The sequence below is a fragment of the Sciurus vulgaris genome (genome assembly GCF_902686455.1).
Source record: "Sciurus vulgaris genome assembly, chromosome: 2".
Lineage (NCBI taxonomy): Eukaryota > Metazoa > Chordata > Mammalia > Rodentia > Sciuridae > Sciurus > Sciurus vulgaris.
The window spans coordinates 168,985,827-168,999,679 of record NC_136462.1 but is presented as its reverse complement, the minus strand read 5'-3'; the positions used below and the strand labels follow the sequence as shown (position 1 = coordinate 168,999,679).

General features: G+C 35.1%; 1 protein-coding gene across 1 annotated transcript in view; it reads right to left on the bottom strand.

The window, feature by feature from the left end:
* PAK5 (p21 (RAC1) activated kinase 5) overlaps positions 1–13,853 on the bottom strand; it is a 386,653-nt gene that overhangs the window by 311,892 nt on the left and 60,908 nt on the right. Inside the window, exon 4 of the mRNA XM_079126870.1 lies at positions 1,645–1,801. The gene's annotated coding sequence lies outside the window, so the exon portion shown is untranslated. The remainder of the gene's footprint in view (positions 1–1,644; positions 1,802–13,853) is intronic.

The following is a 13,853-nucleotide window of genomic DNA, read 5'->3' as shown; positions in this document are numbered from 1 at the left end:
AAAATCAAATTATGGTAGACAAACAGTGTGGACCACTCCAGGTGTGTGTGTGAGAGAGTGTGTATAGCTATGAATATGTATGATTCCACAAGGAATTCTTCCATTTTTTTATCAGCCATGTTATAAAGATGATTATACAAGTTTCAACCATATGAACAAAAGATAATATAAGTTCAATGAACACAAAGAGAAATTTTTTTCAAACATGAATTTGTTTTTACAGGTCTTATTTCTCTTCAGTGTGGTATTCCAATTCAAGTCATTTATTTTATTCCTGAATCTGAGGTACTCTTGGAATCAAAATATTATGATAAGCATTTTTAAGACCCATAATAACCATAGGCATAAATAGTTTCTCAGAAACATGAATAAAAGATTTTTGAAAGCGAATAGGAGAGACATTTTCAAGGTAGCTTTTCTTACCACTGTAAAAACATAAGCAAGGAGAAAGACATTTGACATTATTATTACTCAAAAATTTGGAGACAGATTTCATGGTTAAAAATAAAACTATAGCCTCTTGACAAGAAATGCAGATAGAAACAAAAAAGTTTATAATTCTCCTTGGATGATTGTGATAGAAAATCAGAGGCACAGATTTTTCATATTGATTGGCCTTGTCTTTCTGGAGACCAGAAATGGAATCCATCTGGACATTTGCTAAGGGAGAGCAGATGGAGTTATACCATGTGACACTGAACAGCTCTGTCATAATCCACCAATGGTGTTATTTGCAAGGATAATATTACTGTAGACTTGAGAAATCATTTTTTCTTTGAAGGTTTAGCTCCAGATTGGCTATGGCTTCACTTCTCCATAATAAGAAAGAAAGTTTCTTAAATATTCTCAGTAATTTCTTTTGTTCAAATTTAGAAATTAAAGGGAAAATAGATTATCATGACTTTGTATCTAGGAAAATACTAGAACAATTCATTAAAGGCTCATCTGTGGGCACGTTGAAAATTAACATGCATTAGTGACAGCAACAATAATCTTTCTTAAATGAATTACACCAATCTAAGCAAACGAACGGTATCAATCGTATAATTAGTTATCATACATAAAATAAAATATTTCACTTCACTCTTTTGCAACCACCTTTCTTCCTCAAAACTTCATTCTCAAGGATGCAAGATCTGTATTACAGCAGTCTTGAGGACCTAGTTAACATTTCTTCCTCCACTATAGCTCTTGCTTTCATCTGACTTTGTCTTCATTATCTTTAATATTGATCACATTGCTCCTCTGGTTCCTGGCTATCCATCTCAATCCTACAATATAAACTGACCAAATAGGTCAGCCTTATTGTTTTTCCTAAACCTCCAGATTAGTTCCCTCCAAGTTCTAGAAAAGAACCTCTTCATCTACTTTCTTTTCTCTTCCCCTAAGATTATTTCAAGTTGAGGCTTCTACTCATTTCATCAAGACACTTAACCTTTCTTTTGAAAATTTCTTTCTATGCTGACTAAAGGAGCCATGTTATATTTTATTCATCTACTCAACAAAATTATAAAAATTCACATGACCATTAATTACATGTCAAATTTCAAGGACAGAAAGGCATGGAAATAAAGAAGTCACTATCAGATGGTCACAAATGCAGAGGCCAAATCTTGAAAAACAACAAAGTTTTACTTTTCTCACCAAATGTATAGGGTCCATCTTTGTGGGTGTCAGGTAGTCGCATTCACCCAAACTTCTTTTCTGGTTTCCCCCATGTTTTCATTTCCCTCTTCTTCCATGTGTTAGCCATGCGGGTCTCACTTCTCTGTCACTAGGTTCTCTCTTGTCCTCCATCTACCTTACAAAAATGAAGAATCTTTATCAGGTCATTCAGTTATGAAACATCTGGAGATGGCTTCAAATCTGTCAGTTACTTCCCAGTACAATGCTTCTGAGTTCAACAAAATGTTCTTCTATTGATGTGGATCAACTCCATTCCTTTTCCTCACAAAGGTATAACATTAACATTAAAAAGGTATAATTTTATACCTCACAAAGGTATAAAATTAATTGTATTTATTGCTTTACCTTCACTTTCATGCTTTAAGAAAACTGAGCAACTACATTACTGTGCAAGGAATGGAACAAAAGGAATATAAGAATGATTTAAAAAAAAAAAAGATGAAGTCCTTGGTATCAAGGAAGATACAGTGCAGATGATGAAGTCAATTTTAAAAAATAACTAGTGACATAAGTGTAAAAATTTCCATGATGAAAAGTGGAGTTACATAGTTCTATAACAATCTATAACAGGAAGATTTAGCTTAACAATGAGTGTTTGGAAATATTTTATAGAAAGTGACTGTGAGACAGATCTGAAGAAAAGTAGGCATTAATTAGTCAAGGTGTCAGGTTAGGAGGAGATTGCAGAGGATTTTTTAAAGAAAACAAGCATTCTGTGGTGCAATGCAGCAAGAAATTAAGAGTAATTGAATATAAGAAGGGCTGGATGACTGGAAGATTGAAAGCAAAAGGGAGTGTAGTTTGTGGTAAAACAGGAAATATGGGGAGTGGGAGAAGTCTAAATCATGTAAAAATTTTTAGGGTTGTGTTGACTGTAATGTAAGAGAGATGGAAAATCATTGAAGGATTTTAGGCAGAATATATGTGCAAAAAAATTAGACTTGACTTTGAGGAGTGGAGAATGAATTGGAGGAGGACCAGAATGAATAAAAAAGAACAATTGGGAGGCTCAAGGAAGAGTCCAAGTTGGAAAATGAAGTAGCCTGAACAAGGGTTATGCAAACAGAGATGGAGAAACATAGATTGGAGAGATATTTAGCAGGTAGATTTATAAAACTTGCTGATGATTTGAATGTAAGTTCTATGGAAGAGGGAATTATCAAAGATAATTTTAGGGTTTCTTTCTTGGGGAATTGGGTAGACGTGATTTAACAGGATGTGGTTTACAGAGAAGATATAGTACATGTTGGTGGATTCTATTTTTTTCCTCTTCTGCAGAGAAATTTGGTTTCACTCTCTACATTAGGCTTAATTTCACTGGAGCAGACCCTAAGATAAGAATTTGAAAACAAGTCATTGTTTTAGGGTAGCAAATGTGGAAAATAAGAAAGGAATAGGGCAAGTAAGAAAGGGAAGGAAAAGAATCTAATACCTATTAACAAATGTGTTACCCTAAAGGGGAGCTGGTGCTCAGCCTACTGGAGACCTCCAGGAGATGAGGAAGAACATGCCTTTGAGTGGTCTTAGCTGGGGAGATAAATTTGAAATATTTATCTGCAAAATCATACCCATTATTGGTTGAAGGACTCTCTCAAGTGCATTAATCTGTGGCACGTCTGGCTTGTCCTGATGCTCTGGAACCCATAGAAAGACCCCCAGTTTTATCAATAAAACATCAGAGTACATTGAAAAGGTGAATGCTGAAGGAACATTGGCATATCACAGTGTGTGTTACCCTCTAATTTTCTCCTTCAATAGTTTTAATTTAACTATTTCTCTAAGTTTATTTATTCTGTCTTGATATTGTTGTTCTTTGCAATGCCTGCTCTATATCTCAATTTTTATTTTATTGCCACACTTCAATTAAATCATTGATCCACAAATTCTTTGACCTTCAAGTCAAAATGTTTCTTTCTATATCACCCTACACATATAACTTCATATCTTTATTATAATATGAAATATATTGTGAAATCACCCATGATTCCTTGCCAGTTGTGATGAACAGCTAAGAAGGTAAACTCATAACCAAATATGAACCCCATAGGTCACAGTGAACTAGCAGTATGCTCAATATTGACTTAAAATGCACAAATGTAGCTGTCAATGCTTTGATCTTAGAATGAAAAGAGAAAGCAAGGTGTTGCGTACCTAAGGGACTTAACAGTTACTTACTTAAAATTACTCCCTATTTTTATCAGTGACTCCTGTGATGGAGTAGAAAACATACTTTAAAACATCTTCTGATATCTGCAGGTTAGCAGCAACTGCCAGTGGTAGATTTCATTTACCACTGGGCATAGACTAAATTCTCCATAAATATTTGGTGATTGATGGACTAAAATCAAATACAATTTTTGAAGAAATTCGTTACAGGTAATAGGCCAAACCCTTCCACTCTGTTGGACTCCCATTTTCACCCCTCCTTTGAACATGACCTGATGTCTACATTTATGAAGTTCAAGGAAATCTGAATTGGGTTCCCTACATTTGCATGTTGTCCACCAGAGAAATTTCCATAATAATCCATGATTCTTTCTGTCTAAGCCCCACTCTCCATCTCCCTCTATCAGCTCTGTTCTTCCCTTCTCCTCCAAGTCAAGCTTTTCCTCATCATTTCCTCATCCTACTGCCCAAGCATCCCCAGTGTAAAATTCTTCTGATTTTCATTGTGCTGCTTCCTTGATCCTTTAAGGACATTTCTGGAGAATAATAACCTCCACCCATACCTTGCAGATTTTTAAACCAGCCCCCCAAGTAGCTCCAGTTGCTTCGTATGCAATGACGGAATACTTTCTGAAGGAATGTTGGCCCGAACTTTGCAACTTCTCTCTTCTCCCCACCACAATACTGCTTAAAAATCTCTAGTGCAGAATGAAATTGATCAAATTATGCTATGTACAAATGTAAATATACCACAGTGAATTCCAACTTTATGTATATCTATAAAGCACCAATTAAAAATAATAAATAAATAGAAGGAAGACCAGTAGAGTAGGGGAAGAGGGAGAGGAGGAAAGAAGAGAGGAGAAAAGGAAGCACTGGGGACTGAAATGAAAGATTATATTCCATGCATGTCTGATTTTATCAACATGAACTCCACTCATGTATAATAGAATACACCAATAAAAATATTTAATTTAAAAAATCTCTATTTCCTTTTTCATCTTAAAAATCCAGAATCTTTATCTTTGGATCTTTTTCTAATACATTTAGGGTTTCCCCAAAGTTTTCTTCTATGCTTGACCATTTTCTTTTTTTCTCTAAATTCTCTCCTGGAGGAGTTCTTATACTTTGATTAGTTATGACTCTAGATTACTTAGGCACAACACCTCAGTTACCTCAGAGACCTCCTTTTTCCTTGTTTATTCCTCTCCTTTGCTTCTTTGCACTACCCCTTCTGTGACTTGCACTCACTTAAAAATTAGATACTTAACTGTTTCTCTAGCATGGCATGTATTTTCCTACTCCAGACCTTTGCTTGTGCAGGTTCCACTGCCTGGAACTTTTGTTTTTTCACCTTTGTTCCCTTATCTGTTTTCCTAATCCTGTGCATTCAGTTAGGTCCAGCATGATATTTACCTCCTTCATAAAATCTGTCCAGACAGCCTTCAGACAGAGGTCATTTACCCTCCTACTACATCTTCTGATCTCAAACCATAGTATGAATCACTTTACCCTGTGTACAAATGATGTGATTATGTGACATCTCACCATACTCCAGTATGTTCCAGCTCCATCTAGTGACTTCAGATCTATCATAGGGATACTCCAGGAAATGGTAGAAAGTGCACAACGCCCTTAGGAATTGCCACCCAGATTATGACAGACCATCTACCTCTTCTCCCATGTTCTCACTTTCACATTTCCTGCTGACTATCCCCATTTATTTAATCACATGGATTCCTGTGATGTTACTCCCTCTTTTGCACTTCAGTTGGATGTGCTTTTCTACCACTTCTGAGTAGGGTTTATATGACTTACCAGAGGAATGGGCCAAAGATACTCCAAACCTCACCCTGAGACCTTCTAACTTTCTTGATTCCTCATGTGAGCAGGTTGGACAGATGATTAAGAGACTGTAATTCACTTGAAGTCAGGTATCCAATCCTGCATGCTATGCTCATTGCAGTTACTAATCCTTTAATATACTGAGTGATTGACAAAAGAATTTTAATGAATCTATTATTTTTCATATAATAAATGTCTGAAGAAATGGAATTTAGGATAGGGTGTTGTAAAGGCATAATAGGAGGAAAAATTATATACTTTGGGGGGATCATCTGAGAAAACAGTAGGGTGTCCCATACAACTGAAGAAATTGGATACATATAGCACATTGGGAAATCAGTTTAGTGATTAGATGTGAATATTCTGAGTTCAGGTTCTGATTCCACTATCCAATGGTGATTTATAACTTCTCTATGCACTATTTTTTCAATGGTGTGCACAACACTGTATAAAGTTGATATATAGTATAGATTACATAGCTTTAGTACCTGTAATACAGAATTAGCATAACGTTTGATATATATGTATATGTGTGTGTGTATATATATACATATATATACTCAATAAATATTATTATCATCAAAGGGATGAGGGTATTTAAAAGTATAGAGAAGCTAAGAACAATAAAAAAAAGATTCCTTCTGCTTATTTTTACCTAGCAGTTGACTTGTGTAAGGTCTCTCTCACAGCCACAATAAAATGGTGAGCATTATTTAAAATCAATCAGACACCTAACCTGTTATGTCAGGGACCCAAGCTCTTTTATGTGTCTTTCTGTCAAGATCCTTGAGGTCTGCTCATTCAGCCAGTGGATGGGAACAATAGCATGACTATCAGGAGTACTAGTTTATTATCCATCAAGACTAGAAGTGACACTCAAAACCTCTACTCACATGCCATTGGCCAGGACTCATCACATGACTACAACTAGCTGAAAGGGATTCTGGGAGATTTAATGTAGCTATATGCTAAGATAAAAAAGAAGATGGACAGAGATGGATGCTTACAGTTTTGTTCATCAGTTCATTTTATACACATCAGCCCTCAGGAATTAGAGAATCACTTCCAAAAATCAGCAAACTATACACGTTTATGACTGTAACTACCTTCTCCACCTTGGACCCTCTGCCTCACCTACTCATGTTTGACTACATGGGGTTCAAGGGTACTGGGGCCAAGAAGCACAGAAGAAAAGAAAGATTTATTTTTTCCATTTCGATCAGTCAAGGGATGGTCCTTTTTATATATTCTCTGGGCCCAGGAATACAAGGGAAGATAGAACCATCTAAAACAAGGGTTCTGAACATAAGCTAAGAATTTACCTGAACAAATACTCAAAGAATGAGGTAAAACCATTAAAAAGTGCTTTCTTTTTCTCTCTCAACATTATTTGATAGAGTTCTGCCCAAATAGTCAAGTATTTTCAACTGTCACTGTCTAACATTCATGAAACTATCATTTCGTCCACAACTAATGAAAAAATATACAATAAATGTAAACTATGTGATCATATTTGAATATCATATTTAAAGCTAAATTCCAAATTTGAATATATGACTTGGCTTATTTTTTGAAACTTGACATTAAGGAAAACATTCATTTCAAGTGGTACTATTTTCATACACAATAGTACTTAACATAAATAGCCCTTATTATGGTCCAGACATTTTTGTTATATATGTATCCTCACATTCATTTTCACAATTACCCTGTGAGATAGGTATTATTATCTTCATTTTAAAGATAAGAAATTATCCCTTGGAGATGTTAGGTAAGTTGCCAAAGGTCACACAGCTAATAACAAGCAGTTATTTTAAAACAGGTGGTTATTTTATCTCAGATAATCTTGGTCCAGAGTCTTCACACTTAACCAATTCAAAAAATAGTTCTCTTCCAACTCCACCAAGATTTGAAATTAACTAAACACAATAAAGAACTTTGGGTTTAATGGAATTACTTTACCTGCTCCCTTTACTTAAAAAATATCCTACAAAGTTATGATATTTGAACATGAAATGTATTAGGTAAAAAATTCTGATAAAAATAAAACGCGAACCCTGGACTAACAAACACTTTTGTGTCATCCATATGAGATGCTCTATAAAAAAACAACTATACTTATATGTTTTCTTTATTCTTGGTAAATTAACATCTGTTATCCCAAATAGGGAAGTTTAGTCAGCCATGACGCTTCTCAACAAATATGTTTTGAAAGTCTTTAAAAATATATTTATTTTGGAGGCTTAAGAAAACTAGAGTAAGCAGCTGGTGATGTCTAACAAGGCTCTTTTTTCCCCCTCTCCATTCCCAAGAAGATTCTCTTTCAAAGAATTATTCAAATGAGTACAAAAGGAGAACATTAAATACAGATAAGTCAGGAGAAACAAAGGACTGTGATTCTACAAATGTTAAGATCACTCATGTTAGATTTGGTTTCCCTAGACAAATGGATGAACAATTTCATTATTTATTTTGACTAGTACGAGGCAAGGTTGTTAGGACACATTCCCTGAGTTCTTGAGCAAAGTACTCCTTCTTCCAGCCCATTGGTATAAGAGGATAAAACAATTGTACATGGAACATTAAAGGTCCTGATCCTTCCCTGGCTGCATTTTTCTGAAGTTGGGCCTGGTTTGGTAGCTACAGTGTCATGGTCAACAAACACTAGCACAGAAGTAGTGTGAGGACAGGGACTATGGTATATTTTGAGAAGGAACACAAAGAAACACAAGGGATACAAGGGAACACTGGGGGAAAATAAATGTTAATCACATTGACTGTGGTGGCTGTTTTCAGGTGTGTGTGAAGGGGAAGGGTGTGTGTACACATATAGATCATGCAGTTAAAAATTTACCAAACTGGACATTTATTGTATGGCAATTATGCCTCAATAGAGCTGTTCAAGATTTCCTTTTGAGATGATGAAAAATGTTCCAAAGTGTCCTGTGATTATAGTTGCACATATCTGTGAATATACTAAACTCCATTGGACATACATTTAAATGGGTGATTTGTATTATATGTGAATTATATTTCAATAAAACTGTTTAAAATGTACTAGGTAATTTCCAAAGTAGGACTTTATAATGATGGAATGTGCAACCATAATGGAGAGCTAAGAACTGTGAATAGATGTGTCCAATTATATAGCATTAGTGTTTCAGAAGCTGAAATCATAAGAAATAAAAGAAGAAATCAGTACAAGGCATAGAGGATCCAACTTAACATGACAAGATGGCCATAATTGCCATCTTGCCAGCCAGTGACCCCAGCCTGCCTCCCAAGCCCTACATGACAAACAAGGTCATTGAGATAGTCAGTTAAGGGTGTTGATAGAGCCACTGGTGCCTGAATGGCTTCTTAACTGATGATGGGCATGTTTATAGTTTTTAAAAAGGTGGGGCATGTTCTGGTTGGCAATAGCTCACCTTTGTCTAGCTTAGCATACAAACCCCTTCTTTTGCCTTGTGATGAAGAGAACCTCCTATCTTGCTGTCACCTAGGACACACTTCTGTCTGTAGTTTTTTATAAATTTCATTTTGTGTAACCCTGGATCCATTTGCCTCTTTCTTTAATTCTCTAACAACTTTCAATTGGGGTAGCTAGTTCTTAGACATCAGGACTGGGTTTTTCCAAATCATAAAGAAAGTCATAACATGACATTTTCAGATACTTCTCCCATTCGTGACAGCTGAAGTAGACAAAAATAAAGATTTCCAAAACAAAAATAATATCACACACACACACATACACATACACACACACTCTAATTCTTGACTGAAAACTGAGTATTAGTTCTTCTAGACCAGTATGCAAGAAATAGCCACAGATGTTATCAAATATTAGACATCAAAGAGAATGTGAGTGCCAGGTGCAGGCCTGTAATTCCAGCAGCTTAGGAGGCTAAGGCCGAAGGATTGCAAGTTCAAAGCCAGCCTCAGCAATTTAGCAAGGTCCTAAGAAACATAGAGAAACCTTGTATCAAAAATAAAATATAAAAAGGGCTGTGGATGTGGCTCAGTGGTTGAACATCCCTGGGTTCAATCCTAAGCACTTAAAAAAAAAAAGAAAAGAAAATGTGAGTAAATTTTAAACTGTAAAAGCAATATAGAACTTTTCCTTCAATTGCATTGTAAATAAACCAACAAAACAACAATAAATGAATCCAGAAAATACAGGAATAATCATTTGAAAAACTTTTGAATTATCTTATAAATTGCTTTTTTATCAAGTCCCACACTTGGAATTATAATAATGATTGATAACAATGCAAACCAAATATCAGATCATATGGAAAATAACTAATGGTATTCAGAAGCCAATTCATGGTGATATATATACTAAATCTGTAAATAAGGAAGAATTAGTAAAAATAATAAAGAATCCAACTTAATAAGTTAAAAAAGAACAAAAATAAAACTAATGACAATAAAAAGAAATATTCCAAGTTCTCATAAAGGAAATTATATTAATGTAGTTCAATAAATTAAAATTTGAAGCAGAAAAAAATACAAGTATACTAATAAATCTATGAGCAGATCTGAGGGAGAGAGAGAAATTGGAGAGAGAAAGAGAGAAAGTAAGCAAGAGAGACAAATTTTTACCTGACTTTCAAGGAAAAGGGTAAAAGGTAAACGTACAAAATTTTAAAATGACAAGGGGAAAATAATTTCAGGTGTGGAGGTAACTTTAAAGAAATATCATATCTTGTGGTTGTACATCGTGGTCAAAAGAAGAAGTAAGGAGAATGATAACTATGCATGTTTTGTTTAATTATCTGTATTAATCATTTTTTAAAAAATTTCACCTTCTACTTGCCCTAACATTCTGCAAGAGTCATGTCAAATTCATCACATTATCAAGAGCCACATCCAACCTATTCAGGATTGCTTATGTCTGACAATTCTGAGCATGATCTGGACACCAAGCCTAATGGAACCTTGTACATTCTTGGCTGAACAGGAGAGCAGGAATGTCTGTGTGTGTTCAACTGCTTATGGCCTGGGTCAGTTGGAAGCTGGATATGTCAAATATGAACACAGGAGTGAAAATGGATTCTAAATTAAAATTGAAAAAAAAAAAACCCTGATTATACCAGACCTGGGTCTATCTGTCTCCAGATACATTTGTTTTTTCCCCCAATCCCCTCTTTCGTTCTGCGGGGAATTAGGGGTGACTGAAGGTGACCCCTACAGACTGTGTACTCCAGGATGGTTAGCCAGTCCCTGGTGCGATTTCAAGGTGAAGGTACTGGTGAAGGTAGTTGGAGAGCTGAAGGTTGGTTCTTTCTATTCTCCTTTTCTCCTGTGAATAGGGGAATGTCTTAGTGGCCCTGTTTCCTGAGTAGCCCCAGCTCCTTTCTGCCATAGTGATTCCAGACTGTACCGAAATCACTGCACTCTGAGTTCCATTAACACTGCCTCCTCCCTCTCTCCTACCCTTCCAGGGGTCATAACAGTTTCCTGTTGAGGTTAAACTCAAGGTTATTTCATATTCTCCTGTGCTTCCATCACCTCCATAATTAAGACCCACCCACCCCGCCTCCAAATGCCACACCTGAAACCCTCAAGCAGGCTTTACCCACCCTTTTAATTAGCAATACCATATCAAGAACTATGTTATATCATTATACATGCAACTGTGAATAGACATAGGAAAGTTTATTTTTTGCAGTATTGTCTACAGTAACAAAAAATGGAAATAGAGCACTGTTAAATAATGGTATACTCATGCCATGGGATATCAACAGTCATTAGACAGAATAAAGCAGAATTTTGTGATTTGAAGTAGAAAGATTGCTAAGATATATTGTGAAATGACAAAACAAATTATATAGTTACATGTATACTGTATGTCTCTTCATGTGAAATAAAGGGATACTTACATGCATATACAAATATATTCTCATGTATGAAGCAATATCTTAATCCATTTGGAATGGAAGGAAAACTGGGTTGCTAAGAGATAATGCCACACTCACCTACTATTTGGTACCTGTGCACCAGGAAAGAGTCCCTAATACCCCTAATCCATCTATTACAGAAAGACTGAGCTCCTGTTACGCACTTCCCCTCCTTCCAGTTTTGTTGAGATATGATTGACAAATAAAAAATTGTATGTATTAAGGCATATGCTGTGGTGATTTTATATCGGTGCATCTTGTGCAGTGATTCCCACAATCAAGCTAGTTAACCTGTCCTTACCTCATGTAGTTACTATTTGTGTGTGTGTGTGTGTGTGGTGTGTTGTGTGAGCACCTAAGATCTACTCTTAGCAAATTTCAAGTTTTCCAAATGTTATCAAATTCATTTACTATTTACCAAACATTGTTATCAACTATATTTACCTTGCTCTGCTTTAGAGTTCTAGAAATTATTCATCTGGAAAACTGAAAGTTTGTACCCTTTTATAAGCATCTCCCATTTCCTCTACACACAACCTTCAGCCTCTGACCACTACCCTCCCTACTTGCTATTACTCTAAATTCAATTTTTGAGATTCCACATATAAGTGATACTATGCAATATTTGTCTTTTTGTCTGGTTTATTTCCCTTAGACATACTTGCTAAATCTTCTCTCTCTTCTGTGTCTATGGACACATATTTTTCATTTTTCCTTCTACATATCACAAGAGCATTTTTTGCTTGGCAGAAAGATCACATGCAAAACCCTAGCTGTAAGGAAATCTGATAAAGAGTCTTTAGTCTAGTCTGTATAGCACTTCTATTTGAAGTATGTTTTGTGGACCAGTAATAGATCATAAGACCATTTTATCAGTTGTTCATGAAAAGGTAAGTATGAAAATATAAATTATCTCTTTAGAAATCTCTTATCTATATGGCAGAGTAATCTTTTTTAATGTTTTGAGTTTTTTTAGTTGTACGTGGACACAGTACCTTTATTTTATTTGTATGTGGTGCTGAGGATTGAATCTAGGGCCTCACACATTCTAGCCAAGTGCTCTACCACTGAGCCACAAGCCCAACCCTGGAATAATCTTATATCTATTGAATATAACGATTTAAAAAATCAGGTTGATAATCTTTTGTTTTTTAATTTATTAGTTTTAGTCATTGATTTGATTGTATTTTATCTATGTAAGGATGTGGAAAACATATAATATGATGTCCTATCTGAAAAAAGAGGAAAATATTTAGATCAAAGATTTACTCCAAGATTGCCTCAAAATTTAAAAGCTCAGCAAAGAAATAGCATAAAACATATGATGATGAACATTTAAACCAGATAAATAAATAATTGTAAGTATAATTAAAAGATAAAATAAATATTTAGAATCCATCTTTTTCTTTGTAAGTGAGAGTGGTGACCAGCCTCTAAGATGAACCCACAAGTTCCCACCTCCTAGTCTTTATGTCATTGTGTAGTTTCCTCCCATACCAAAGAGGGCTGACTCCTGTAACTGATAGTATATTGAGAAAAATCATTGTATGTAATTTCCAAAGTTAGGTCATAAACATACTGCTGCTTCCATTTTGCTCTCTTGGAATGGTAGCTCTGGGAAAAGCCAGAGGTCATATTCCAAGGATGCTCATGAACCTCTAAGAGGCCCATGTGGTAAGAACTGAGGCCTCCTGCCAATAGCTGGAGCCAAGTAAACCAATCAAGTGAGTGAAACATCCAGAAAGCAAGTCCTCCAGCCCCAGATGTATGAAGTCCTGACCTACATCTTGATTGCAATCTCCAAGAGAGACCCCCAAGACAGAACTAACCAGCTAAGCTCTCCCAAATTCCTAACCCACAAAGACTGAAATAGTGAATTTTTTTTCTTAAGAATTGGAATAATTTGTTGAACAGCAATATATATGTTAAGTGAGGTAATTTATCACACAATTACAATTACAATGGTAATTAGTACAATAGGAAATTTTTGTTTTATTATATATCATGATCAAAATGTAATATGTACTTTATTGAATAATATTATTAAAAGAATAGACCTCTAAGATCCATGGTTTATTTTTGTCTCTTAACTGGAGAATGTATGTAGTTTAGCCTAATTTTTAAATTATTATATTCTATTAATTTATTATGCTATATTTGAATATTACATATTTTAATTTATGTATATATGCATAAATATACATGAGCATATGTATATATATTTAATTTAGCAAAACTATAGACATAGTTCTT